This window comes from Rattus norvegicus, chromosome 12 (assembly GCF_021556685.1).
Source record: "Rattus norvegicus strain SHRSP/BbbUtx chromosome 12, alternate assembly SHRSP_T2T, whole genome shotgun sequence".
Taxonomy (NCBI): domain Eukaryota; kingdom Metazoa; phylum Chordata; class Mammalia; order Rodentia; family Muridae; genus Rattus; species Rattus norvegicus.
The window spans coordinates 39,417,494-39,442,024 of record NC_141545.1 but is presented as its reverse complement, the minus strand read 5'-3'; the positions used below and the strand labels follow the sequence as shown (position 1 = coordinate 39,442,024).

Genomic DNA, 24,531 nt, shown 5'->3' with positions numbered 1-24,531 from the left:
TGGCTCTGCTCTGGGTCACTCAGCCGGTTACAATCGGTAAGTTAGTTAGCCAAAGCAGGGCCTATGCTCATCTAAGAGATTGACTGGAGCTAAAAGAGCTACCTTTTTTTTTTTTTTTTAATGTGCAAGCACTCTTTTTTTTTATTAGATATTTTATGTATTTACATTCCAAATGATCCCCTTTCCCCCCTCTCCCATACTCCCTCTTCCCAAAGGGCTACTGTTGAAGAACTCACTCGTGTGACTGACAGCAGGTGTAGGCTGATGGCCAAAAGCCTACTCTGTATCTCACCATAATTCCAGAGTTTTCCAGAGGGCTTCCTAAGACTCCTCCTAAGACAGCAGCTTCCTGGAACAATCGACCCAAGAGAAAGAATGGTGGAAGCCACACTGTCTTTTACAGTTTTGTCTTGAGAGTAACACCGTGTCACTTGCAACACCCTACTAGACGTGCAGGCCAGCTCCTCGGTGTAGGATAGGACAATGCATGGGTGTGGTATAAAGGCAGGAGGCAGGACCCCGGAGGCCGCCTGCACAGCCACACTGTGCTCCAACCTTTGATCTAACCTGCCTCCTTTCATCTTGCAGGCTGCCCTTGACAGAAGGTATTTTATCTCTATTTTACAGACACAGACACGAAGCTAAGAGAAGGTAAATGCCTTGAGTACCTCTGACCATTAAAGGCCGGCCAGTGTCTGGTCTTGTCCAGCTAGTTCCCAGTGATAATCTTCTGGGCAACTTAGCCTCCAAGGGAGCCAGAGCCCAGACAGCAATACAGTCATGTTAGAACTGTTCCTCAGAACCAACATAATGACTCAGTGTAAAGGTGCTTGTCACTAAGCCTGAAGACCTGAGTGCTACTCAATGGACTTCCAAACACATGTACAAACACACATGTAAGTAATTAAAACAAAACCCAGCAACAGTCCTAAATGTCTTGATTTGCTTCTATCCTCCATGACTGTCAAAACTCCTGCTGGCCCCAGCCCAGCTTCTTTGGCCAGACAGAGCAGTAGCGACGTAGGAGGTGACAAGGCCACAAGCATACAGCAGACATGTGGCTGAGAGAAGCGGCCAGGGCTTGGATCACTCACAGTCATTCCCTTGCTACCTGGGCCTGGCTGCCTAGCCGCAGGTGGCCTTTACAGAAACAGTCAGGAGCATCTCCTCTCTCTACCTGACCACCTCATCCCCTGCAGAGGTGCCTGGCTTCACAGCAGGGTCCCTGTCCTGCAGTCACTTCATTAGGAGGCCACCTGCTTGAGGTGCTTGAGTGACCTGCGGCAGCAGGTGCCACCTCATGGGGTGTGCAATTTACAGCCGCTCAGAGGTACAGTACCCAGGCGACAAATGCATTGACCCTGCCAGCTGCCAGAGCCGCCTGCTCTCACAGAAGAATGCAGCCAAGGCTTATCCATTGCCCCTACTTTGTCCTTATACCCCTCATGAGAAGAGAGAGGCAACCAGATCTATAAATCTAACTTCCCCATCCACCCCTCTGTGGTTCAGGATGCAAAGGACTCTCCTGCTGCAGGGTAGGAATCAGCTGAGGATGACAGAAGCTGGCACAGCACTGACCCAAGGAACCAGCTCTAGCTCCAGAGACAGGGATCCTGCCATGCCATGACACACACACACACACACACACACACACACACACACACACACACATGCGTGTCCTCCCTTACTCATCCTGCAGGCTGATGGATGGCGAGGGGAACTAGAGCTATCCCTGAGGCTTTCCTCTGATTTCCTTGTTCTTTTGCTTTGCTCTGGAGGCTGAGGGATCCCCAGGGTGAGGTGGCCCCTTACCGGCATTCCGCTTCAATGGAGGTGATACAGAGAGGTCACTCCTTGAAGCTCAGGGCTTATATCTAAGGCCCTTATGGGACCTTTGGACCTAAGAATTAGCAGAGAGGGGCTCCTCCTTTGAATAAAAGGATTCCATTCTCCAGAAAACGGTGCTACAGGGAGTAAACAAGGTAAGGAGTCACCGTTTGAAAAGACAGACAATCGGAGCAAGATTAAAGAAATATTTAGCGACCTTCCTCTAATCCCTAGGCTGTTAACCATCAAACTGGTTTCTAATCTTGGTCCAATTTCCGGATCTGCCTGCAAGGCTCCTCCAGGCCTCAGATCTGCTCCTCAAAGCAGAGCCTCCAGAAAGAAGAAGCTGAAGAGGCTCCAGGGCTCCCACCTCCTGCTGTGGCCTCCTCCTGGCAGAGCCTTGTCTGCCTTGGATGAGCCCTGTTCTCACTATCTGTGTAATCTCCCTGAGTCTGGAAAGAGAAAATGAGAACCTCTAGGAAATGCAAGAGACCCCCACCCTTACAAAGCCTCCTTGGTGTCCAACCAGCTACTTCAGAAAGGATATCATACAGTGTTAGGCTCAGCCTCTAGCTTGATCCTGAGGGCCTCTGGGAAGCTGCTTCTGTTTACATTCCCTTCCCCTCCTAACCCCCCAACCCCACCCTACCAACTCAGAACTGCATTAAAATATAGTCATCCCTTAAAAATACACTGGTTACCAAATGGGGTCTGGTTCATACGACGGACGGAGTACAACTTGGCCATAAAAAACAGAAGGACGCACTAATCCATGCTACCTGGGTAAACTTGAAAACACCTTGTTCAGTGACAGACGCCAGAGTAAGAGGGACTACAGAAGTCTACCTGGATGCAGAATTCGGGCTGGGCAAGGCAGTGAAGACAGAAGTGGACTGTGGTTGCCTGGGGAAGAGGCTCTGAGAGAAATGGGGTGTTTGCGAAGTGCTGTGAGTGTTTTTAAGTTGACCGGGGTGGTAGCCACACACTTCAGAACACCTTAAACAGTGCCTGGACCGCTACTTTAGACGGGTAGATTGTGTGGTATGTGACTGTGTCTCAATATTTCTAAATATTTACTTTAAATAAATATTTGACTTAGAATGCTTATTTTTAAGTGCAGGGAGTAACAAACTACTCCTTCAAGTTCAGGGCGGCTGCGGAGGTGATTCTGGGTAGAGACCCTCCAGTCCTCTTGCCCTCAGGGAAGACACACACACACACACACACACACACACACACACACACCTGAAGCACCCACCCGGGGCTGGCACAGGGCTGGAGAACATAGAGGTATTAGCTCTGTGGAATGATCTGGGTGAAGTCCATTGGACAGAATGTTGTCCCTAAAGGTATGACGCCTCCCATCCCCACCCCAGCCCCCATGCATTTAACTACTCCTACCCTGCATACATACAGCTGGATTGCCAAGGGACAGGGCTGACTGAAAGAGGTGCTGCCTCGTTTCCCTGTGAAGGAAGGGCAAGGACCAACAGCCACCTGAGCAGAGGCATGCCTTGGGCAGTTGCCATTACCCGGCCGGGCTCAGCTATGTCCAGCCCCCACTTACTATCTGCGCAGGACACCCAAGAGTCGCAGAGGCTGGGGAGGCAGGGTCAGTGGAGCTTAGGACAGGGCAGGAGATGACACAGAGCCAGGCAGGGCTGACGCTGTCTAACTACTCTGGCCAGAGGCATTCCTATCTGCTTCCCTAGGACCAACCCCTCGAGTTGGAGACGAGGCCCTCCTCTGCTATTCACTGAGACTGCCGTGGGCTGGCCTAGGCTGTACAGCCAGCATGGGGGTTATGGAGCCTTTTCCGCCATACCCTGGCTTCCTCAGCTTTTACCTCATTTAAGGCTAATCACCCTGAGCTTACCACAGACTTAAAGGAGGTGACCTGAGCTCAGAGCAGCAGCTCAGTTTGGAAGGGAAAGAACTAGCGTGGTCCAGGGAATCTGGATCCCTGAGAATCCATCCAGATGCTCACAGAGCTCAGAGGAGGCTTCCCAGGGGCGGCAACCATGGTTAGCTCCAGTTTGGGGCCCTGCATCCTTAGGCATGTCTGAAGGGCAGCCCGCCAAGGCCTGTGCTTTCTCCCAACGCTTGAAATCTGGTACATCTGGCTCTCACACAGTGACACTGAGGTCTCTGTCATTCTCTGGCCCAGGAAAGCCAGCTAAGTGCTCTGGGGACATTATCCAAACATCTGGCCATAAGGCAAGAAGAACTTGGGGAAGCTGATACTTGGATGAGTTCTCCCTCACAGCACCATAAATCACCACCCTCCATTTGCATTGGCCAGACAGAGCTCGGTCAAAGCCTAGTCCAGGGTCTGGGGGTCCTCAGACAGCCAGCTTCCAGACGGCGGAGGAGGAGGAAGAGAGGAGCAGCCACAGGTTGTGTCCACACTTTGTCCAGACCTGTCCCCAGCCTAGAACAAGCTCCTCTTAGTGTCGTCCTTAAACCTGGTCCAGCAGGGATCAGGCTGAAAGAAGCAGAAGCCTCTGCAGTCTTCCCAGCCTTCTAGTACTAGGCTCATACAGACACTTAGTGCCCAGGGAGGGAATGAAGCCAGAAGCTGGCTGGGACTGTTTGCCCAGCCACCTGTGCCTGGAGTAGCTTGCTCAAAGTCATCTGGCTGGATCCTGATCTCCAGCCAGATTCCTCTTCCCATTCTTAGCTGCTCTACCACAACTCAGGGAAAGAGAGGGAGATCTAGCTACGTAGGCACCAACTACTCTGTTCTCACCAGTCACAGCCTTCCTGAGCCTCAGTTTCTTCCTCTGTGTCACCGTCTCTTCTTAAAGGGACAGTCGGGTGACCAGTGAGTGCAGCTGTGCTGCCTGGCCTGCTGTGGGCTGTGGCATCTAAAACTGCATACACACGTAGATGATGTTTTAGGATTCCCAATTTACAGCACAGTAAGTGGAAGCTTAGCAGGGAGAGTCGCAGACTGCCCAAGAGCACAGACTGGCCATCTTCACTCAGATTCTGAAACTCGGGGCCTCCCCCCCAAACATTGATCTGTTTTCCTAGCCCCACAAGGCAGATGCAGACGACAGTCCAGCTTGGCAGAGGTACAGCGGAAAGAGCCAGCTGGATGAGGAAGACGGGCTGTACAGCAAACTGGAGCGTGGAGACAGAGAGAGTTCTAGAAAGCCTCTGGGGTTCCTCCAGACTCCAGCAATTTCATGAGCTTCCACTTCCCTGCTCAGAGGAGAACGATGGCCGCAGGTACCAGGATGGTCTAGGTTCTCTGTGGGTACCTGGTGTGTGCCCCTCACCCTCTCCTCCTGGGGAGAGTTTCACCATCTGAGGAAGAGGCCTGGAACTGAAGGGCTGGCCAGAGGCTCTGCATAGGAAGAGCAGCCCTGCTGACTTCTCATCTACCAGCTCGTCACAAACACCACCCTGTCCCCGGGCTCTGATGATGACCAATCTCTGTTTCTTTTCGTCATCCTGGCAAAACTACGATAGGATAAATATTTACATCGTGAGACTGTGGTCTGGCCTCCACTCAGGACTCTGTGGTCCCTGAGATCTGTTTATCCGTTCCTCACATAGCCTTCTTCATTCGCTTTTCTTTGGAGGCTGATGGTCTGGGCTCTGCATCCACACAGAGGTGAATGGATACGGTTGGCAGGCAAGGATTCAAAGGTTTCGCTAGAAAACAGTCTGTGTCACTTTGGGATCTGGGAGCTTGTCAAGGGAGCCCAAGTCCGTCCCTGAGGACTCAGTTATCTCTGCTACAGGCCTGGCTACTGGCTTGGGCCAAGTTTGCTGGACAAAGTCACCGGTGAAGAGGACAGCTAAGCAAATTGGAACTGATGGCTCTGTGCTCGTCACAAGCCCCCGAGAGCCTCAGCTCATGGCTGCTCAGCACTGCCGTCTTTAGAAACAACTGTCTCTTGGGCATGCAGCCATGCACACACATCCCAGTTTTACAGGCCCCTATGAAAAGAAAAGAAAAAGGAAGAAAAGAAAAGGAAAGGAAAGGAAAAGAAAGAAGAGAGAAGAAAAGAAAAGAAAAGAAAAGAAAAGAAAAGAGAAGAAAAGAAAAGGAGAAATCTTACAGGCACTCAACATTGTAATGTCACCAGTCTGCCCCCCATCCCCTGCCTCCAACCTGTCACTTGCACAAAGTCAAATGAAACTTTGGAAACATACTACTGCACCTGGCGTTCCTTAGACCAAAATCACTCAACATTCTCCTAGATCCCAACATGGCACCAAACTTCACCGTGCACAAGGCTCCACTCGGTTCTTCCCTCAGCCCAGCCTCCCCTGACAAGGAGCCACACCTGGAATCCAGGCTGTCTGCACAGACACGGGCCGCAGCGCCACCCTCAGCCTGCACAAGCCACCCCCCCACCTAGGAGGCCCAACCCCACATCTGTGTTCAGCAAACACAGCCTTCTCTATGGCCCAGTCCAGATGTCAGCACAAGAGCAGACATTCTATCGTCCATGGAGTGTGGTTGTCATGGGTATCACAGAAAGCATATAACTTTGTCCCCTCCTGTGGCTCAAGATTACCTTGAAAAAAAAATGAGACAACCCTGAAAACAAGAGCCAGATCCGGTTCATCCTGACAGTAGCACTGAGAGCTCCGAGTGCACACTTAGGACTGAGTAGCAGGTCCCCGGAAGTCCTACAGCACAGAGAGCACATGGGGAAGGGGAACATGGTTCTCTCCCTCAAAGCTACTCTCATATAAGACTCTTCTCATATAGTACTCTTCGCCTGCAATCTGTAAGACCACCCAGGGCATCGTTTATTTATACAATATTAATACTTGCCATGTCTTACCAGGCCTAGCCTGTATGTTCCAATGCTCAGCCCTTGTTAGATGAGGCCACAGAGGGGGTCTGCAGGGTGCCACTTCCTACGACTGGTGACTACGTGGCCACAGTACTTTCTTGATGATGAGCTCCTAAGATACTTGATGTGAAGCATCTCGTGAGCACAGAGCGCTTCCCGTCCAGCAGCCCCAGGTAATTGCTTCTGGCTGAGAGGAGGGAGAGGAGGGAAAAGACAGGGGAAGGCACAAGGAGAGGAACCATGGGATGGATGCCGGGAAGGCAGGAAGATGGAGACAGGCATAAGGAAAGGGGTGGGAATGAAAGACATAGGGACAGGTCGGGAACATCTGGAATTCCTGCCTGCGGGAGCTCAGCCCACACCGGGACCTGGTGTGCTGGCCTGGGGTCTGGCAGCAAGGACATGGGAATGGGGTAAATAAAACCACAAAGAGGTCTGGGCAGGGCAAAAACAGGAAATAAAAGAGCGGATGAGGTGCATGACAGCCTCCAGCAGGAGCACTGCCCAGGGCCCTTCAACTCCTTCAGCCAGTCTCTTCCTTCCCAGCGGTTGCAGCACGGGAAGCTGGGAGGACAGAGGGCTGTAGGGACAGGGGCCACCATTCTTAGCACAATCTACTCCCCATATCATGTACCTGTCCCTAGGACCCTCTTATCGGGTAACTCACCATTTTCTTTCTACAATGGTCACTCAGCTGAAGACTAGTAGTCTACCTGCTATTACAGCCACCGACGTATGGCTCACTTTTCCTTCCCTCCCCTAAGCAGAGCCTCCTTCCCCCCCTCCTTTACCCATGACCCTTCAGAAACGAGTGTACAGGCAGGGAGGGAGGTGGGAGAGAGTGGATCTCTTTGAGTAACACACACACACACACATATACATACACACACACATACACATACACACACATGTATACACACACACACACACACACACACACACACACACACTGGTCTGGCAGTGACAGCGGTGGCATGGCTGGGGAGGTGTTCCAGCAGACTTATTTATAGCTGAGCCCCCATCCACATGCTCCCCCAATGCTGCCTGCCTGCCTGCCTGCCTGCCTGCCACTGGGGCTTTTCAATCTGTGTCTATATTTATCACTTGAAGCCGTTGGGATAATGGCAAGGCCAGAAATAGCCTTGAAGACATTCACGTGAAGCCGATGGGCAGGTCCCCAGCTCCCAGGCTGACCTCACCCCAACATCTGCCACTTGGCAGTGGGGAATGGGAAACAGCTGGATAGGGCTGTGCGGACAGATGGGAACAACATAATCCCTCTTCCCCTGCTGGCCTTGGCCCTCTGAGGTGAGGCAGGGGACACATCCGAACTGATATATCACAGCTGCCAGGCTGAGGGGAGACCGAAGGTGACATGCGTTTTTGACGTCAGTGTGCTAATCGGAGCGGACCATCCAGCTCAGAAAGGAGAGGACTACGGTGGCAGGCTGGGCTCACTGAAAGCAGGTCACTGCTACCCTGGGGAGCAGCCCTCCTGTTTGACCCTCAGACTGAACTTGATATGAGCCTGCAGGAAGAAACTGGGTCCTGCTTCCTGCGTACCCAGTGCCCTCCAATCTCAGTGGAAAGAAGACGCATGGACGGCTCTTAGCCAGAGCACCGAGAACCCCTGATCCTCTTCTTGAACCTCAGTGTCCAGCCAAGCCCTCCTAGCTGGAAATAAAGTATCCAGAGGAGCCAAGCTCCCACACCATTGCCAATAGATGGTGGATATGGCTCAGCATCTAGAAGGCCTAACATCTTCCTCCAAAACACAGAAAGGCAGACATGGGTCAGAACCTAACAGCACTGGATTCAGAGCTCTTCCAGGCAAATACCTGGTACTCTGAACTCCCAAGGACACTGTTCTTCCATGGGGAAGGAGGCTGGTCCATGGCACCCTCTGAGAAACTGGGCTCTGGGTGCTGGAGAGGCCTGGAATAGGCCAAGAGGAACTTTGGGGGTAGTCAGAACCATAAGTGGGAGCTAAAGATGTAGGCGGGGCAGGGCAAGGCATCAGCAGGCCCCCTCGCAGCAGAGAGCCAGAGTACGGTCAGAAACATATAAATGCAGAATGTGCTAGCAAGCACTTAAGAGTCAGAGAGACAGTCACAAGGACAGTGAGTCCCTGAATTCCACGGTGTCAAAGTCTCTACTCCTGACACCTGTACTAAAAGCCCAGCCTCCGTCCTGCCATCCTCTTAACCGTACACTTCAGCAACCTGGCCCTTCCTGAAACTCCAAACACAAGGGCACGGGAGGAAAGACACTGGTGTGTGCGGTTCTGTCTGCCTTTTCTCTTCTCTCCCAGCAAAACTCATCTGCACTCTTCAAAACCCAGCTGAATTGTTCCCTCTCCTAAGAGCCTTCCCTCCATTAGGCAGCTGTTAATAGCTGTCTTCTTCCTGCTCCAGCTGCATTACTGGCCTCTCCAGCCTTGAATCTGTAAACTCTAATCTACATCTGTCTCCTCAATCCCAGAGGGCACAGTCTTCTACCTCACCCGGCTCCTGCTGCCAAGCCAGATGAGAGCACGAACTGATCCCGCCCCTCATGCTTTCCTGGAACTGTCCTTATAGGACGACAGCGCACCAGGGTGATGCCCAGGGCAAAGGCAGATCTGAGTGCTCTCTCAGTCTGCCCTGCCAGGGATGCTGGGCTGGGAAGCTATTGTCCTGCTGGGATTTGTCAGCAGAGCCAGCAGCAAGGGAGGAGACCCACCTTCATGCTTGTCGGCAAGGCTGGCAGCCATCCCTACCATGCCAACACTTCCTGGGCTTTTTTTTTTCTTTTTTCCCTCCATCCCCTCTTTCCTTTAAAAAAATATTTACAGACCGGGCATGACAGCATATGTCTTTAACCCAGGATGTGGGAGGAAGAGGCAGGAAGATCTTGATGAGCTCAAGGCCAGTCTGAACTATATAGAGAATTCCAGGCCAGCCAGGTCTACATAATGAGACCCGGAAAAGGCAGCTCCCAAAAGGCCGGGTCTGTAGACAGCCCTGGCAGGCCGAGCCTGGGCTGGTCACAGCAGCTGACGTGGTCCCAGGACTCCACAGATGTTTTGCCCATTCAATCACCACAAAGACTTACAGTAAGTAAGTCCTGACAGATACTGTCCCATCTCAGAAATGGGGAAAGTTAGGTGCAGAGAGCTGAGGGGACATGCCCAAGGTGTCTCAAGGTTTGCTACAGAGCTGTAATCAGCCAGCATACTGTACAAAGGAAGGTTCTTGGCGGTGCGCTTGCTAAAGGCCTCCTAACACTGCTGGGCTCCAACATAGTGTTCTTGTTTTCCTTTGCCGCCATCTCCTTGCGAGATTCTTCCAAGCAGTTCAAAAACTGAACCTGTCTTCCCCTCTCTCCCTGCTTCAAGCCTATTGTTTCTAGCAGAAACGGAGAATGTGTGTGGGGGTGGGAGGTTGGGGGGTGGTTAAGGTACAGATGAGAAAGAAGGGTGGGGGGCTGAAGGGAAGCAGGGCAAGGAGAGAGAATCAGCCAAAATGAAACGCTATCAAAATCCCAACCCCAAAGCTATTACTTCGTAAGCTAATTAAGGAACAAAGGTTTTTAGAAGGACACCTGTGACATCAGATGTGCCTTGAGAGGGACATCTGATGGGCCAGCCCTGTTTGATTGGTGATGCAGACGGTCCCCTGCTGAGATGACACCAGTGCACTCCCTGACTTGTACTTTAATGAACTCCTCCGCAGTGCTGTATCAGGGAGTGACTGAGACCCATCTCCCAAGGTCATCAGCCCTCTGAATGACAAGTGCCACAGAGCAAGGAGGGAGAGACCTAGACTAAGGATGGCTCTCCTTGAGCCCCTCACAGCACAGCCCCGTTTCTTTTTACCTTTCGAGCGGCTCCAGCACAGAACACAGTTAACTCATGCTGGCCTAATGATCAGCCTACTGAGGCCACACCTCAGTACAGGAGTAAATCCGCAGCCCTCTGTTCTCAGGGAAACGGAAGCCATGAGAAGGGTAACTTCTGAAGCTATCACAATGAGGGAAACCCAGCCTTGGGGAGGGGCGGGGTAGACAGTCCTGGGGGTCCTAGAGTACCAGTGTTTACCGGAGAGTCCCAGCAGAAATGGCAAACTATCAGATGCTGCAGGCCAGCATTGCCAGAGGCTGTGCAGGGGCTGCAGCACTGCGGGGGATGGGGGAGGGAGTTAGAGGGCATGTCTCCACAGCCACTAGGTCCAGACAGGGCGCTTGTCTTCGGGTTTGTTTGCTGGAGTCTTATTTTGCTTTGTTTAGAGACAGAGTGATCCAGGTTGGCGTCAAACTTCAGATTCTCTGAGTTCAGCCTCCAGAGTGCAATGATAGCCCTGTGCCACTATGTCAGCCTCTTAGCTATGTTTTCAGAAAGTTTGTCTCTGGTTGCTTTGTGGCCCTCACCCTCTGTCCCCGGGAAGGTGCCAACTGACTTTCCAGAAGCTTGTTGCACACAGGTGCCTAGAGACTGGCCAGGCCTCAGCACACCCTGGTACCTGGCCCTGCTGTTCTGCCTGAGGAACCATGTTCTTAGCCATGCCCTGTGACTGCCAGGTTGTTCACCAGAGCAAAGGATGGGTGCCAGGGACAGTCTTTGGCAGTCAGTGGCAGTAATTTCCATGTCGTCACTCCTCAATGGTCTATGGATTGGGAATGGAACAGGCGGAGTTATACAGCACAAAGGAAAATCAAACTGGATGCCTGCTTCCGCTTTGGCCCACAGACCCACACTTCCTCAAAAGAAACACGATCTTACTCTACCTTCTCCAGGTGACCTTCCTGCTGAGGTCTGAAGAGGACACCAGGTCCTGCTCTTTGAAGCTGGGGACAGGCTAGAACACACTGCTAGGCCTGTCATGAGAGTAGTCTCGAGTGCCCAAATATTGTGACCAACCGTCGCCCCTTCCAAAGAAACGCCACGGAGACACAGAAGCCTCCTGACGAGTGATGACGTCAGGAGTACAGCAGGTCTTCCTGTTGTAAGTGATATCTGTTCTCAGTGACACAACTGGCCTTCCGTGTTCCTTTATTACAAGAGACGCTATCACAGATTGAATCAGACCACCATGGCAGGCATGAGCTCTGGCCGTGCACGCCGGGGAGTTTGGGGGTCATGGGGGTTGTTTCATACCTTAGATCACCACATACACCTTTGGCTGTCCTGTCAGTCCCAAGACTCATCAGTTCCTGTCCTCAGCCCTTACCTCAGCTGAAGCTCAGTAAAAGCTGAATGAAGAACACTGTGAACTCTGGCTCTGATCTGCCCAAGGTCTGTGTTATCACCTACATTGCAGTCCAACTAGAGTCAGAATCGTGGGCAGGGGCCCAGAGAGAGCTGCTGAAGGCCTGGCGTGCCAAGCAGAGGCTGCCACCCTTGAGGCGCTGTCACTGTCGGGTCTCACTGCTCAGCCACAGCGCTGTGGAGCCAGCCCTCCCTTCTGCCTGCGGCTCACAAGCCTGCACAGCTCTCCTCCAAGGGACCACTGGGCTCAGCTGCAAACTACTGGACTGAGATCCCAATGCCTGGCTCTGCCGCTAACCAGCCTGACTTTGGACATGAAAGCTCCTCTATTGGGTTTCAGTTTCCCTACAGTTTACATTAACAGTCAGACTAGAAGGTCTCCTACAGGAACCTTCTTTTAAATGTGGATTAAAGTCTCAAAGACCTTCCAGCCCTAGGTCCTCACAGATCTAGAGTTCAACACCCACTCCTAGGTCCAAGCACCCATCACCTCCCATTACTGCAGCTGTCCCCTGCTCCTCCTGCTTCTTCCCACCACCGCTCCAGTCTGCTCACACACCACAAGCACAGGCTAATCCTGGCCCTCAACGTTCCAAATGCTTTCATGGCCTCACACCACTTGAAGTGACGGTCGGGGGCCTTAACATCAACCTATGCCTTCTTCCTCTCTGACCGCTGCCTTCCCGGCTATCCTTCCCTTGGCTCGCTCACTCTACCCACGGGCAGCCCAGACAGCCTCAGTCTCTCAGTCCCTGCTGGAGCCCACCTCTGACGGTACAGAGCCTCACACATGCTGTGTGCACTCTACTGCTAAGCTGTAGTCCCAGGCCTCTCTTTCCAGCTTGTGGAACTTCCTGAACAACTGTGCTATTGAGTTATTATTAGGAGGTGGTAGACATTTTTAAGAGGTGGGGGCTAGGACACTGGGGACTTGCCTTCATTCCTGGCTTTGAGGGAAGAGTTCTGGTTTGCCACATGAGCACCATGAGGTGGGACCCAGCATGATCATGAGCAGCAGGGAGAGAGAGAGAAACACCAGGCAGACTGTGCCCTCTTGTTGGACACACAGCGCATCTGCAGGGAGCGGTGCTTTGCCTGAGCAACGGGACCCCAGGAGAATGAAATGGAGTATCCTTGGGGGAGTGCGTACCAGGGGAGGGGAGGCCTGCGGTTAGAGAAAGCGAATCCTTGGAGGTTTGTGGCCAAAATCCGTGTCCAGGGTCCTTCTGGGTGAGAGTCTGAGCGGCCATCAGACCACAAGAGTACAGACAGAACAAGCCAGCAGAAGCGAACGCAGAGCTGGGCCCAGCATGGCTGGGACGTCAAATCTCACCCAATTCTTCCATCAGCATTGTGAGGAGAGCAGAGAGCTGAGCACCAGCCCTTGACCACCCCCCAGGGGCCTCGGGGTGGTCCCTTTCCTCCATGCCAGTGTGCCAGTTAGCCTTTCTACTTTGTCCTCGCCTGTTCTGGGCTGTGATATGGCCTAGACCCAAGGGAATAAACTGGCCAACGTTTCCATGTGGGGACAAGACTGTTCACAGAGAGAGATGAGAAGCAATGGCTCCAGAGGCCCAGGTAACAGCAGCCTAGGTCCCAGCTTCAGCTCAGGTCCAGGGCAAGGTCTGGGTCCTATCTGTGTCCATTACTGTGTCTGAGGCACTACCCGGCTCCCTTCCTCTGGAGGAGACAGTGACCTTGCTGAGGTCTGTCACGGAGACAATGGCAGGAAGTACCCCTCCCAGCCTGAGCCTACACCAGGATGTCGGAAAGAAGCCAAGAAGGCCTTTTCCGGGAGACCCTTCTTGCTTCATTTCAGCCTCAAGGACACCTAGGTAACGCCAAGGCTAAGTGCTCCCTATTCAGTCACTCGGAATGAAGCTTGTTCAACTTGCTGAGGGCAAATGGTCTCCCCAGCTGGGACCCTCTTTGGGGCAGACTCTCTGTAATGCCCTGTCTCTGGTCTAGGAAAATGCTGAAGATACCAGGCTGCTGAGAAACAAGCCAGTTGTCCTTCCCGGCCCTCCAGCCCACCACCCTTCTGGAAGGAAAGCGCTTGGAGTTCCTTTGGAGCAAGAAGCTTCTCTAAAAATAAACTCTGTTTGTTGGGCCCTTTCCTTCCTCGCCCTGGCAGAGGACAGAGGGAGCATTCCTGTTTGTAGCACCTTTGACCTACCAGGCTGCCCTCCACCCAGAGACTTGCTCTCTGCTCAGAGTGCTGTGGCTACAAACTCCCAGGACAGCTTAGAGCAAACGTAACTGTCCCATTCAGGACCGTTGTTCTCTGGATCTGGGTTTGCAGGACAGGCTGAGGGAGCAGGAGAGGTACAAAGTCTCACCTATTAAAGGGCCCTCAGCCTGACAGCACGCAGACCCACAAATGCATCAGAGCTCACAGTGACAGTATTATCAGAGGCACAGCGGAATGCTGGGACAATAAGAAAAGGAGAGATGGGTTATTAGAGGTTGGGGGCTTACGAGGAGGGACTTGAAATGGGCCCAGAAAGGAAGGCAGGAAGTTGGCAAACAGAGTTGGGTAGAGGTGACTTCAGGACACTGGTACAGCACAGAACGCACCAGGAGGCAAACCGCTCACACGGGGGCTTCTGTCTGCTTTGTTCACAGCTGCGTCCCTGGCACCTGGAATAGTAACCTCCCTTCTGTGTGTACAGGCTGGCACAACATGCACGACACACCTAACGTACACCAAGTACTTGATAAACACTTGCAGGGATACGGGAATGACGTGGGGAAGTCACTGAGGACCCTGGGTGAGACGGGCTGTGAGGCTGCCACCTCTGCAAGCTCATTCATGGCAGCTGCTAAGCAGGAAAGAGCCCCTTCCTGTGAGAAAGGAAACAGGAAGTAGAGGCCCCAAGCCAAAGCAGGGGCAGGGTCTCTCTGAGCACCAAGAGGTGACATCAATGTTCAGGTCCTGTGGGGCAGGGTTCTCTGGGGGACTCTGCCTCACGCTGGAGGCCAACTGTACTGGCACATGGCAACCATGCGGCTCAGACCTGACCACAGAAGCCATGAGCTGGGACTGTGTGCTCTGATGTCACTGTTCCCATAGCTCCTCCTGTTCAGAGACACCTTAGAAAGTGAAGTCAAAACAAAACAAAAAAACAAAAAACAACACACCACACTCCCCTTAGCACTTGGAGGCCTTTTCTCGGCAAGGGAAGAAAATGAGTAATTAGAGAAAAGAACAGCCCTGGGTGCCAGCCTGCAAGCAGAAGCCAGAGGCAGCCCTGACAGCCCTGTGCCCTGGGAGTTTCCCAGTGAGGAAGGGGCCCAGCCGGTAGGAACCAAGAGCATTTCAAGGCTGGACCCAGAGGCATCACATTTGGAAGGCTGGACTGTGTGCTCCGGGTCAGAAGTTGCAACAGATCTCAAGCCCGCTGCTGGGCAGCTCTGTGACTGAGTCTAACACCTGAGGCTTCAGCTCCCTCAAGTAAGATGGAGGTCCAAAGGAGGCTGAGGCCAGTAAGCCTTCCTCCCCTCACGGCTTTCTTCCCTAGAAGGAACATGCACTATCTGCAATCCCAAAGTTCAAGCCTTCTGATGAGTGTCCAGAAAGCAGAGTCCGTGGGAAGTCAGGGAGGAAGGCAAGGTCAGTCCACCACCTGGACTTTTATTAGAGGTTCTCATGTCAGGCAGGAGGTCAGAGGAGACGCTGTCTAGGAGATGAGATGGACAAGACGCAGAGTGGCATCAGAGGAACAGAGCCTGAGGAATCCCACAGGCACTAGCTTCTGGGTGACTGCTGCAGCTTGTGGGCAGCAGAATAAGAAAGCAGCCCAGCCTTGCCTCTCCATGGAGGCCAGAAAGTCACTGGGGTCCCAGAGCCCAGAAGGAAGGTACCTTCAATCAAAACGCCTGCCTACTTTGTCCCATGCCTGTCATCTGGAGCAGAGAGTCCAGATAGAACCTTGAGAACAAACAGCAAAAAAGTCCTCTTGGTGTGTTCTGCATGGGAGAGGAGGGGACAACAGCCGATACCAGAGACAGGATACCTTCCCAATCAATGGAGATATTTTCATGTAACCAATGGGTGGCTGTCTACCAACAGCAACCAGAAAGGTTTTCAAGGGAACAGGAAATGGCAAAGGCTGGGCAGGAAGGCGGGCACTGCACAACAGTTGGTCTTTACCTTAGATCTGAGCAGCTCTGTCAACGTCTCCACCACAGGAGGAGGAATGATCAGTATGTCCACAGAAGGGAGTCAGGGACCAAGACACACGTGCCAGCATCCTGCAGGGAAAACCCAAAGGTAGAGGAGATGAGCCACCTGGGTTCCCCATCCCTCTGTGCCAGTCAATAGGGAAACTGGTAGGGCCAGCCTTGGCCTGAGCAATATTAGACCCAAAGCCTCAGTGGAGCAAGGGGGCCAAAGGTGTGGATGACAGGGAGGTTTTATAAACCTGACGCATGCATTCAGGGAGGGAGTGCCTATCTCAGAACCGGGGATGGATATGCCTCCTCACTGCCCAGCTAGAACAACCACACTGGCAAGTCTACACAGTTGCCTGCTTCTACATGACCAGGACTCTTGGCTTCCAGCCAATGGTTTCACTCAGGACCCTGTTAGAGAACCTCAAGCCATAGTATGGGGGTGGGGTAGGGACAACCGGAAAACTAGGCAAAGCAGGAAGAAGTCGGAGACACTTGGCTGGATGCTTGGTTGGAAGATGCAGGCGGTCTCCAGTCTTGCCACTGCGCCTCTAACTCCCTTCATCTAGACACAATCGGAACAGATGCCTACTCCTGCCACGCACGCACAGGCCAGAGCTGAGCTCACAAAACAAGAGAAGAATGATAGAGAATTGGGCCAGAGGAGGGTGGCACACTCTTTTAAGCCCAGCACTCTCAAGGTAGGAGACAGGTTGATCTCTGTGAGTTCGAGACCAGCCTGGTCTACAGAGCAAGTTCCAGGACAGCCAAGGCTACAAAGAGAAACCTTGTCTTGAAAAACCAAACAAACAAATAGATAGAAAGATAAATAAATAAGAAAGTTAGAGAAATGGGTTTTCATGGAGTCCCGGTCACCAAAGAAGCCACTGTTCAACCCAGGGCTGCCACAAGTACTGAGACAGGCCCAGATCCACATCACAGCTCAACTAGTCCTCATCTACCAAACACATTTGGGAGCCCATTCCCCTGCACCTGTACACCCCTCCAATGACCTGCCCTGTAGTTCCCAGCAAGTTACAGACACTGAGATATTCCAGGAACCAATGACCAAGTTCAGGACAGTCTCACTTCAAAGGCTGAAGCCAGGCACCAGGACTAGTAAGACACTGGGTGTGTGTGCAAGGACGAACAATCTTGACAGAGGTAAGTGTAAAACCCAAGGGATGTTTAATGGAGGACCTCGATGACAAAGTGATCAACTGCCAGTGAGCCACACAGCCGGCAAGAGTCAGAGGAGAGAAAGAGGGAATGGGGACGTGCAGAGAGCTAGTGCAGCACAGCAGTGGGAGGTGTGGCTGCAGGGAACGGCGGCGGGCTTTTCACACACCACCCACACTGCCCATCCTACTCCCTAGGGAACACCATGGTGAGGGAGCGAGCAACTTTTGAGGGCTGGCCTTCAGAGACACAGCTTCCTTGGCAGCCCTGCCTCTGACCCGTGTTGATTCACACATCCTCGTACTTTCCTGACCCCAGAGCCAGCAAAACGCCCCAGATTTCCCAGAGTCCAGCTCGGGCAGATACTCCGGCATGCACCTGGTGCCACCGTTCACCAAGCTCCACGCAACTATGCCATCCTGGTTCTTAGCTTTCACCGCCGTCCTTCTCAATAGCTATGAGGTCATCATGTAAGGTCCCCGAATTCCAGGTAAGGGAAACCGTGGGGAGCCAGTTTTGTCATCCAAGTTCCTCTATTCTACATGACTCCCCATGGGTGAAGAGGACAATGGCAATTCGACCAGCAGGGACTAAGGGACATTCTGGGACAAAAAAGCAAAGAGGGTTGATGTGTGAGGGAACCCGCTGGAGATCTGAGATGCTCGGTTAAGTAGTACTAGGTTAAAGTAGTACTAGGTTAAGTAGAACTAGGTTAAGTAGTAGACTTCACAGACTATCACTCGTGGAACAGAACTCGCGGTGTTCAGAGCTCTGTTAGAATGAAACAAAAAACATGTCCCTGGTCAACCCAAGTTCCCTCCAAAGATTTCGAACATACACTGGGTGACGTGAAGCATCCCCTTGCTGAAATCTGTCACATGCCTGCTCCACATTTGTGTAGCCATGACCCCGGGAGCCCCAGTCCACACTCACATACAGCGTGTGCTGCTATTCCTAGGAACGAGAAGAAAACATTTTGCTACCTTACGTTTTAAACTTAAATGCCCTGCGAAGGCGTGGAGAATTGCAGGGGAGAGAAAACAGTAAGCCGAAACCAAACCTGCCTGAAAGACAAGGATGGCGAGAGTCGGAATTGCTTTCCTCAAAAGTTTTCTGAACCCTGGTGCTGTTTCAGTCAGTGGAAGTGAACTGGTAAACGAATCTGTTTCTCTACACGGTTTCCATTAATAGAATATCAGTCTCTCCTCAGCCCCACTAAATAAATGTCAAACAAACACTTAAAGAATACCGGTTTGATGGGGTGCCAAGTAGCTCCCTTGCCCAGACGTCCACATGCCTCAAGCTGGCCCCGGCTGGAAGCAACTACGAGTGGGTAGTGAGACTGAAGCCAGTGCTGCTGTCTCCACCCCCGTTGACATGGAGACTGAGGCAGGTGGCTGCAGAATGGGCAGAGAAGATGGCACACAGGGCAGGTGGCTCGAAAGCAAACCGTCCAGGGCCTTGGAATGCCATGGGGACTCGGGGTCGCTTTATTTTAAAAATTTACATATACCTTACAAGTGGCACAAAGCTTGCCCTTTGAAAGCATCCAGCCATTGTCATCAGTGCTTATTAGCCAACATGCTGTCTTAGCCTGCAACACTTGTACCCCTCTTTAAAGAAACCCAGTACCCATGAGTCACCGCTCATTCTCTCTTCCCTCCTAGCCCCCGGGGACCACTAATTTGCCTTCTGTCTGTGTCGATTTGCCTGTTTTAGACATCTGGCATTAGTGGAGTCATACAGTACTCGGCCCTTACGAGTCTGGCTTCTTTTTCTAGGGTGGTGTTTTCAGAGACCATGGCATGTGGCAGTATGCCATCCTCTTTCTTAATGTCTTAAATCTTAATGTAGTTTTTTGCAGTGCCTGTGACTGAGCCCAAAGCCTCACCAATGCCAGGCAAGCCCTCTCTCTGCCTCTGAGCCGTATTCCCAGCTTCCTTCAGTCCGTCTTATAACTGAACTGCATTCAGTTGAATGGAAGAGATCACGCTTTGCTTCTCTGTGCGTCTGCTGTTGACATCTGGACAGCACTGGCAATTAAGGAGACACTGCTGTGAACACTCGTGGACGAGTTTTTGGATGGACCTGTTTCTAATTTCTCTTAATCTTGAAATGAAATATAAAAGTTTAGTTTGTTCATTTGTCGTTGCACAGGGCGTTAAACCTAGAGCATCACGCATGACAGGCAGATGCTCACCCTAGGCTGCACCCCCAGGCCAAAGTTGTCGCTTAATATATACACCAAGGAGTAAATACAGCTCCATTTTGAAAGCTACCAAAACTCAGCAGATAAATTGGGTACTGGGTGAGGTAAGTTCTTTCTTGCCCCTGCAGAACCTCCTTCATCCACACAGAGGCTGCCGCTGTGATGACAGTGCCTGGGAGAACTAGGTGAGCAAATCAGGCCAGGGATAGTAAGTACACTACACAGGGCAAGTATGAGTCCCACGTGGGCACTCTACTCGGGGATGAACTTAGCTTAGAGGCAGTAGGCCAAACTCTGCTCTCTCTCTCTCTCTCTCTCTCTCTCTCTCTCTCTCTCTCTCTCAGCTCTGAAGTCAGGTTCTACCACATCCAGGTTCTGAGATTCTTTGGAACTTGGTTTTCTTATCTGAGAGAACGGTCACTAGTACAGACTTCAGGCATCTTCAAGATTGAGTCTGTGAGAGCAACCATTTAACACCTTGCTGGGCACATACCGTTGTTACTTTCACTCCCTCGTACACACATGGACACACACTGGACTCTCATGTAAGGGTCCAGAACACAGCCACTTCCGGGCTCAGATAGTCAAGGGGCTGAGCATTACACCCAGTTCCCTAACTGTACGCCCAGTTCCATGCCTACCCCCAACCCCCCGGGGCAGGTTTTCAGTATGTAACCCTGGCTAGCTTGGAACTCATTACGTAGACGAAACTAGCCACTAACTCCCAGAGATCATCCTGCTTCTACCTCCCGAGTGCTGGGATGAAAGGCAGGCAGCACCATGCCACAGCTCTCTTTTGAGGGCTGAGTCTCTGTGTTCTCCATGAGACCAGTTCCTGGCCTTCCACTGTGTCACCTCTACCCCTACCTGAGACCAGGAAGCGCCTGCCTGGGTACCCCATGTCTGGGCAGGTTGACTGAGCATCTCACTGCTTGGCTCTCACAGCCAAGTGAGTCCTCTGTACCTGCTCTTTCTCAGGTGCAGTGTGCTACAGACAGTGGGGACTCTCAAGACCTTCAGAGTGGAGAGCCCTCGAGTGCTGGCAGAAATACGGGGGGGGGGGGGTTGGGGGGGAGAGCATTGGGAAGCCACAAGGAACTCTTCTCCTCCCCGCTGGTAGATGGTGAACGCAGAGCTCAAGCATGATCCTGGGAGCTGGGAAAGCACAGTCGGGGAAGAGGGACCCGGCAATGTTTCCTTGAGAGTGCAAGAGTTCATGGGGGAAAAACCCAGAACACACACACACACACACACACACACACACACACACACACACACACACAGAGGAACGCATGGCAAAAAAGAGAAATTCTTAGCCTGCAGCAGTTGGTAGCATTATGTAAAATCCCAAGCCCACAAAAATATCATTTGGATGATAAAAAGTTAAATTTAGCTAAGTACAGGGTGACTAATACTATGAGGGAGAGGCAGCACCCCCAGCTGCCTGGAGCTGATTCAGCTGGCTTTTAGAAACTTCTGACAAGTAACCAGGGCCCGGTGGAGCACAGAATAACAGATTATGTAATGAGAGGCACAGCCTGCAGCAACACAGAACAGTACCAGTGGGAGACTGTGGCCGTCTTCAGGAGAAGCACTGGGCCCTGGCCTGAGATGATCCCCCAGAGATGAGCCTCTCAGAGAGCCGACTCCCGGAATCTGTGTGCTTCAGAGGCATCCATCGGCCAGCAGGCTCTTGAACAGGTCTGCAAAGACCTCTCCCAGCGTGGTCATGGCAGATGCTACTTGGGTGGCCTTCAAGAAGCCAGGACCTTGTGGTGTCCCCTTCTTTTGAATGGCCCTTTGGCTTCTTGTAGCCAAGAGGGCGGGCTGGAAGTAACCCTCGGCCAGGTTTGAACCTCCATCTTGAGAAGCCTAACGGAAAAACTGAAGGCAGGTATGCAAACAGGTGTGTGTCTCCCTAAATTCACGGCGGCACTCTGCCCAATAGCTAGGCGTCGGAAGACAGAAGTCCAGTAAAGTGTGGTCATCGGTTCAGAACACATCCGCTGTAAAAAGGATCCCCAAAGGAATTCAGATACGCCTTATAATACCTGAAAATATTCTGCCAAGTGAATCAAGCTGGACACAAGAGGATAAACATAACCCATCACATGAGACAGCCAGGGCAGTCAGACTGGAGAACTGGGGTGGAGGGGGAGTGACACTAGGCTGAAAGGAAAGGAGTAGGGTGGCAGGGAGACAGATGTGATGCTTGAGTTTTAGTTTCCCGGGAGACTGTTCCATGGGGAACTGAGTGCCCAACGGTAAGAATCTACTTCACTGCCTCTGTGCTACGCCCTTCAGGACAGTTTAGCCTCAGCTGCATGGTTTATGTGCATTACCACAAAGGGAAAAATAAGAAAAGAAGGAGAGAGCAGAAGCGGCAGCTATGGCCTGGATGCGGCTGACTTGCGCTCTGGGGGGGAGCAACAGCCACTTGGGAAACCAGTTCTCTGAAGGTCACTGAGCTGGGAGAAGCCTGCCCCAGACATGGGAAGCAGATGCATGCAGGGAGCCCCTGCTGGCTAGCATGGTCACTCTGTCACAGGAATCGTGCCACTTAGAAGTAGGGCCTTCCAGCACAAGTCAAGCTGTGACAGCTGACACTAGAGAACAGAGGTGTTGCAGTTGCCAAGTCCTGCCTGGATTGCCACCTCAGAAGCAAACACGAGAGGCTAGCACATGAGAGGTTTGGGTCACTGTTAAGTAGCAACAGACAACTGACGTGGTGTAGCTGAGGGGTTTGCAGAAAATTCTGTTCCTAATAGGAGACTAGGGCGGACCTTTTGTCCTCTTCAGAACACATGAGTCACTAAGAGGAGCCTGTGCTTTAGTGAGGCTTGGGAAGAGACTGACTTTCCATGCTCGGCATCCCAGCGGGGTGGGTGCTGAGGCCTCACAGCTGCACTGAGGCTCAGAGTTCTCTAGTGACCCGGTGGAGGAGCCAGGCCATTCACTGACTGGCTCCAGCTCTTCGTTGTCCTGTGTTGCACTGTCCAGAGTGGAGACTTGAACATGGTGTGACACCAGTGGAACTTCCTGCATACGGTGGGTGATCCTTAGTGTAGGGCTGAGACTAGGGACCCAGCTAGAGACTATGTCAGTCAGCTCTGTCTGTCTGTGCCTCAGTTTCCTCATCTTCTGAGTGTGAATGTGACCGCAGTCAGCTCCCACCTCCAACCGTGCTACAGTTCTAACAGAAGGAAGTGTGGATACGTGATGCAAATCCCAAGCCGACTTCAGGTGAGATCTTTCATATGAAAGAACCAAGGGTCTCCGATTCACTTTGTGGAAATCAGATCCAACTGGATGATAAGAAGGAGTGACAATGAAGCTAGGCATGGGGACAAATGCCTGGAATGCTGCTAGCATGTGAGAGGTTGAAGAAAGAGGATGGTGAATTAGAGGCCAGTTTAAGCTATATAGTGAGATCTCTCTCTCTCTCTCTCTCCTTCCCTCTCTCCCCTTCCCTCTTCAAAGGCTAGGAAGTTGATTGTTGATATCTATATTGATAATCCAGAGATCTCACAGATACTGAATATGTGGTAATCATGCTAAAAGCACACACTAGGACCTTTGTTCATGATATTCAGTGCTCCCTGGTTCCAAAACACTTACAGCCTAGGTTCACTCCACAACAGGACAGCAAACAGGGAAGGGAACATCTGCACCAAGATCCCTAGTTTGAGGGCAATCTGTACACTTAGCTGTGTGCTTCTTGGTAAACAAAACAAAGAGGGAGACGAGCTGGCCCACAGAGCTCTGGCACACTGGAAAGCAGTGGCTCATGAGAAGCAAACCTTGTGTTGGTGAAGAGCTGAGGGGAACATGGTGCCTCCTCAGTATCTGGGAAGAACGGCCGGAGACCACGCTTGCCTGAAGCCTTCCAGGGGACAGGGGTGGCTTTGCAGCTCTGCCTGTGACCTGACAGGCTGTCAGGAGCTCCTCGTGGTTACTCTTCATCCTTGCTAGTGTCAACACAGCAGCGCTGTGGTAATGATGGGAAATATTTACATACCACACCTCTGGTGGGTTGTTTGGACCATCTGGCTACTGGATGTGTTAAGGATTTGTCAAACACATGGCCCTTCCACGAACACCGTGCTGGAGGCCGAAATGGCAGCCATCACTCTCTCCACCATGGAGAACAAGAGAGGCCATCTCCTATTATGTCTCTGTGGCTTATGCCCAGGGGCAGCCTCGGTCACCTGCAGCCCAGGAAGGTGGCTTGCAGTCCAGGAAGGTGGCTTCCACCCCGGGCGTAAGTGAGCTCAGCGTCCACGACAGTCAGGTTCCGGCTGAGGGCCTCTTCGGTAGTCAAGTGCTCCAAATGAGGTTCCATGCAGCCAGCCAGCAGAATGACTGCAGGCGATGGCTGGGAATTCTCAGAGCAAATCAGTTCAGTTGTCTGTCCTGACAACAGTCTCTGTCACTTTCCAACACGGCTCAGGCTTTACGGCTCAGCCAGGGGAGGATGGGAGCTTAGCCTTGCCCAGTGGGATTTCTTGGCTCTGTCCATGTCTCTGCCAAGTTCTAACTCCATTCTGGACCTGTAAAGGTTTTTTTTTTTCCCCCTGGGTTGACGTCAATTTTTTTCTCCTTCTTTTTAAGTTTAGGGTGTTGGGTGGGTTGTTTTATTATTATTTTCTTAATTTTAGTAAAGGCAAAAAAGTTCTTTTCAGAGCCTGTTCCAAAGTAGCAATTTTCTTAATGAGAAGCACATGCTTGCCGCCCACATGAGGAGGCTGTGTCAGTGCTGCTCACAGTGCCCCGTGAATGTGGCAAGTCATGTCACCTCCCTGACAGCTGGTGAGTCAAGGGGAGCTGCTGGCCGTGCGCTGCATGGACAGCCTGACTTCAGGCACTGGCATGGGCTTCTCTGGGGCATACTAGCAGGGGAGACCGAGCTATGCTTCTTCACATATGAGCCCACAGCAAACCTCGTTCTATCTACAATCTCAAGCGATCTTCCACGAAGATGGTTTTAGCTTCCCTGCAGTCCCAGCACTTGGGAGGCTGACACAATAGAGGTCAAGGCCAGCCAGGGCAGCACAGTAAGTTCCCAGCCAGCCTAAGCT

General features: G+C 52.1%; 1 protein-coding gene across 9 annotated transcripts in view; it reads right to left on the bottom strand.

Moving 5' to 3' along the window:
- Pitpnm2 (phosphatidylinositol transfer protein, membrane-associated 2) overlaps window positions 1-24,531 on the bottom strand; it is a 132,429-nt gene that overhangs the window by 82,155 nt on the left and 25,743 nt on the right. For 5 of the 9 annotated variants that reach the window (XM_087578407.1, XM_087578416.1, XM_087578413.1 and 2 more), the window contains 1 exon segment: window positions 16,046-16,146. The exons of the other annotated variants lie outside the window; for them this stretch is intronic. The gene's annotated coding sequence lies outside the window, so the exon portion shown is untranslated. 9 annotated transcript variants of the gene reach the window in all.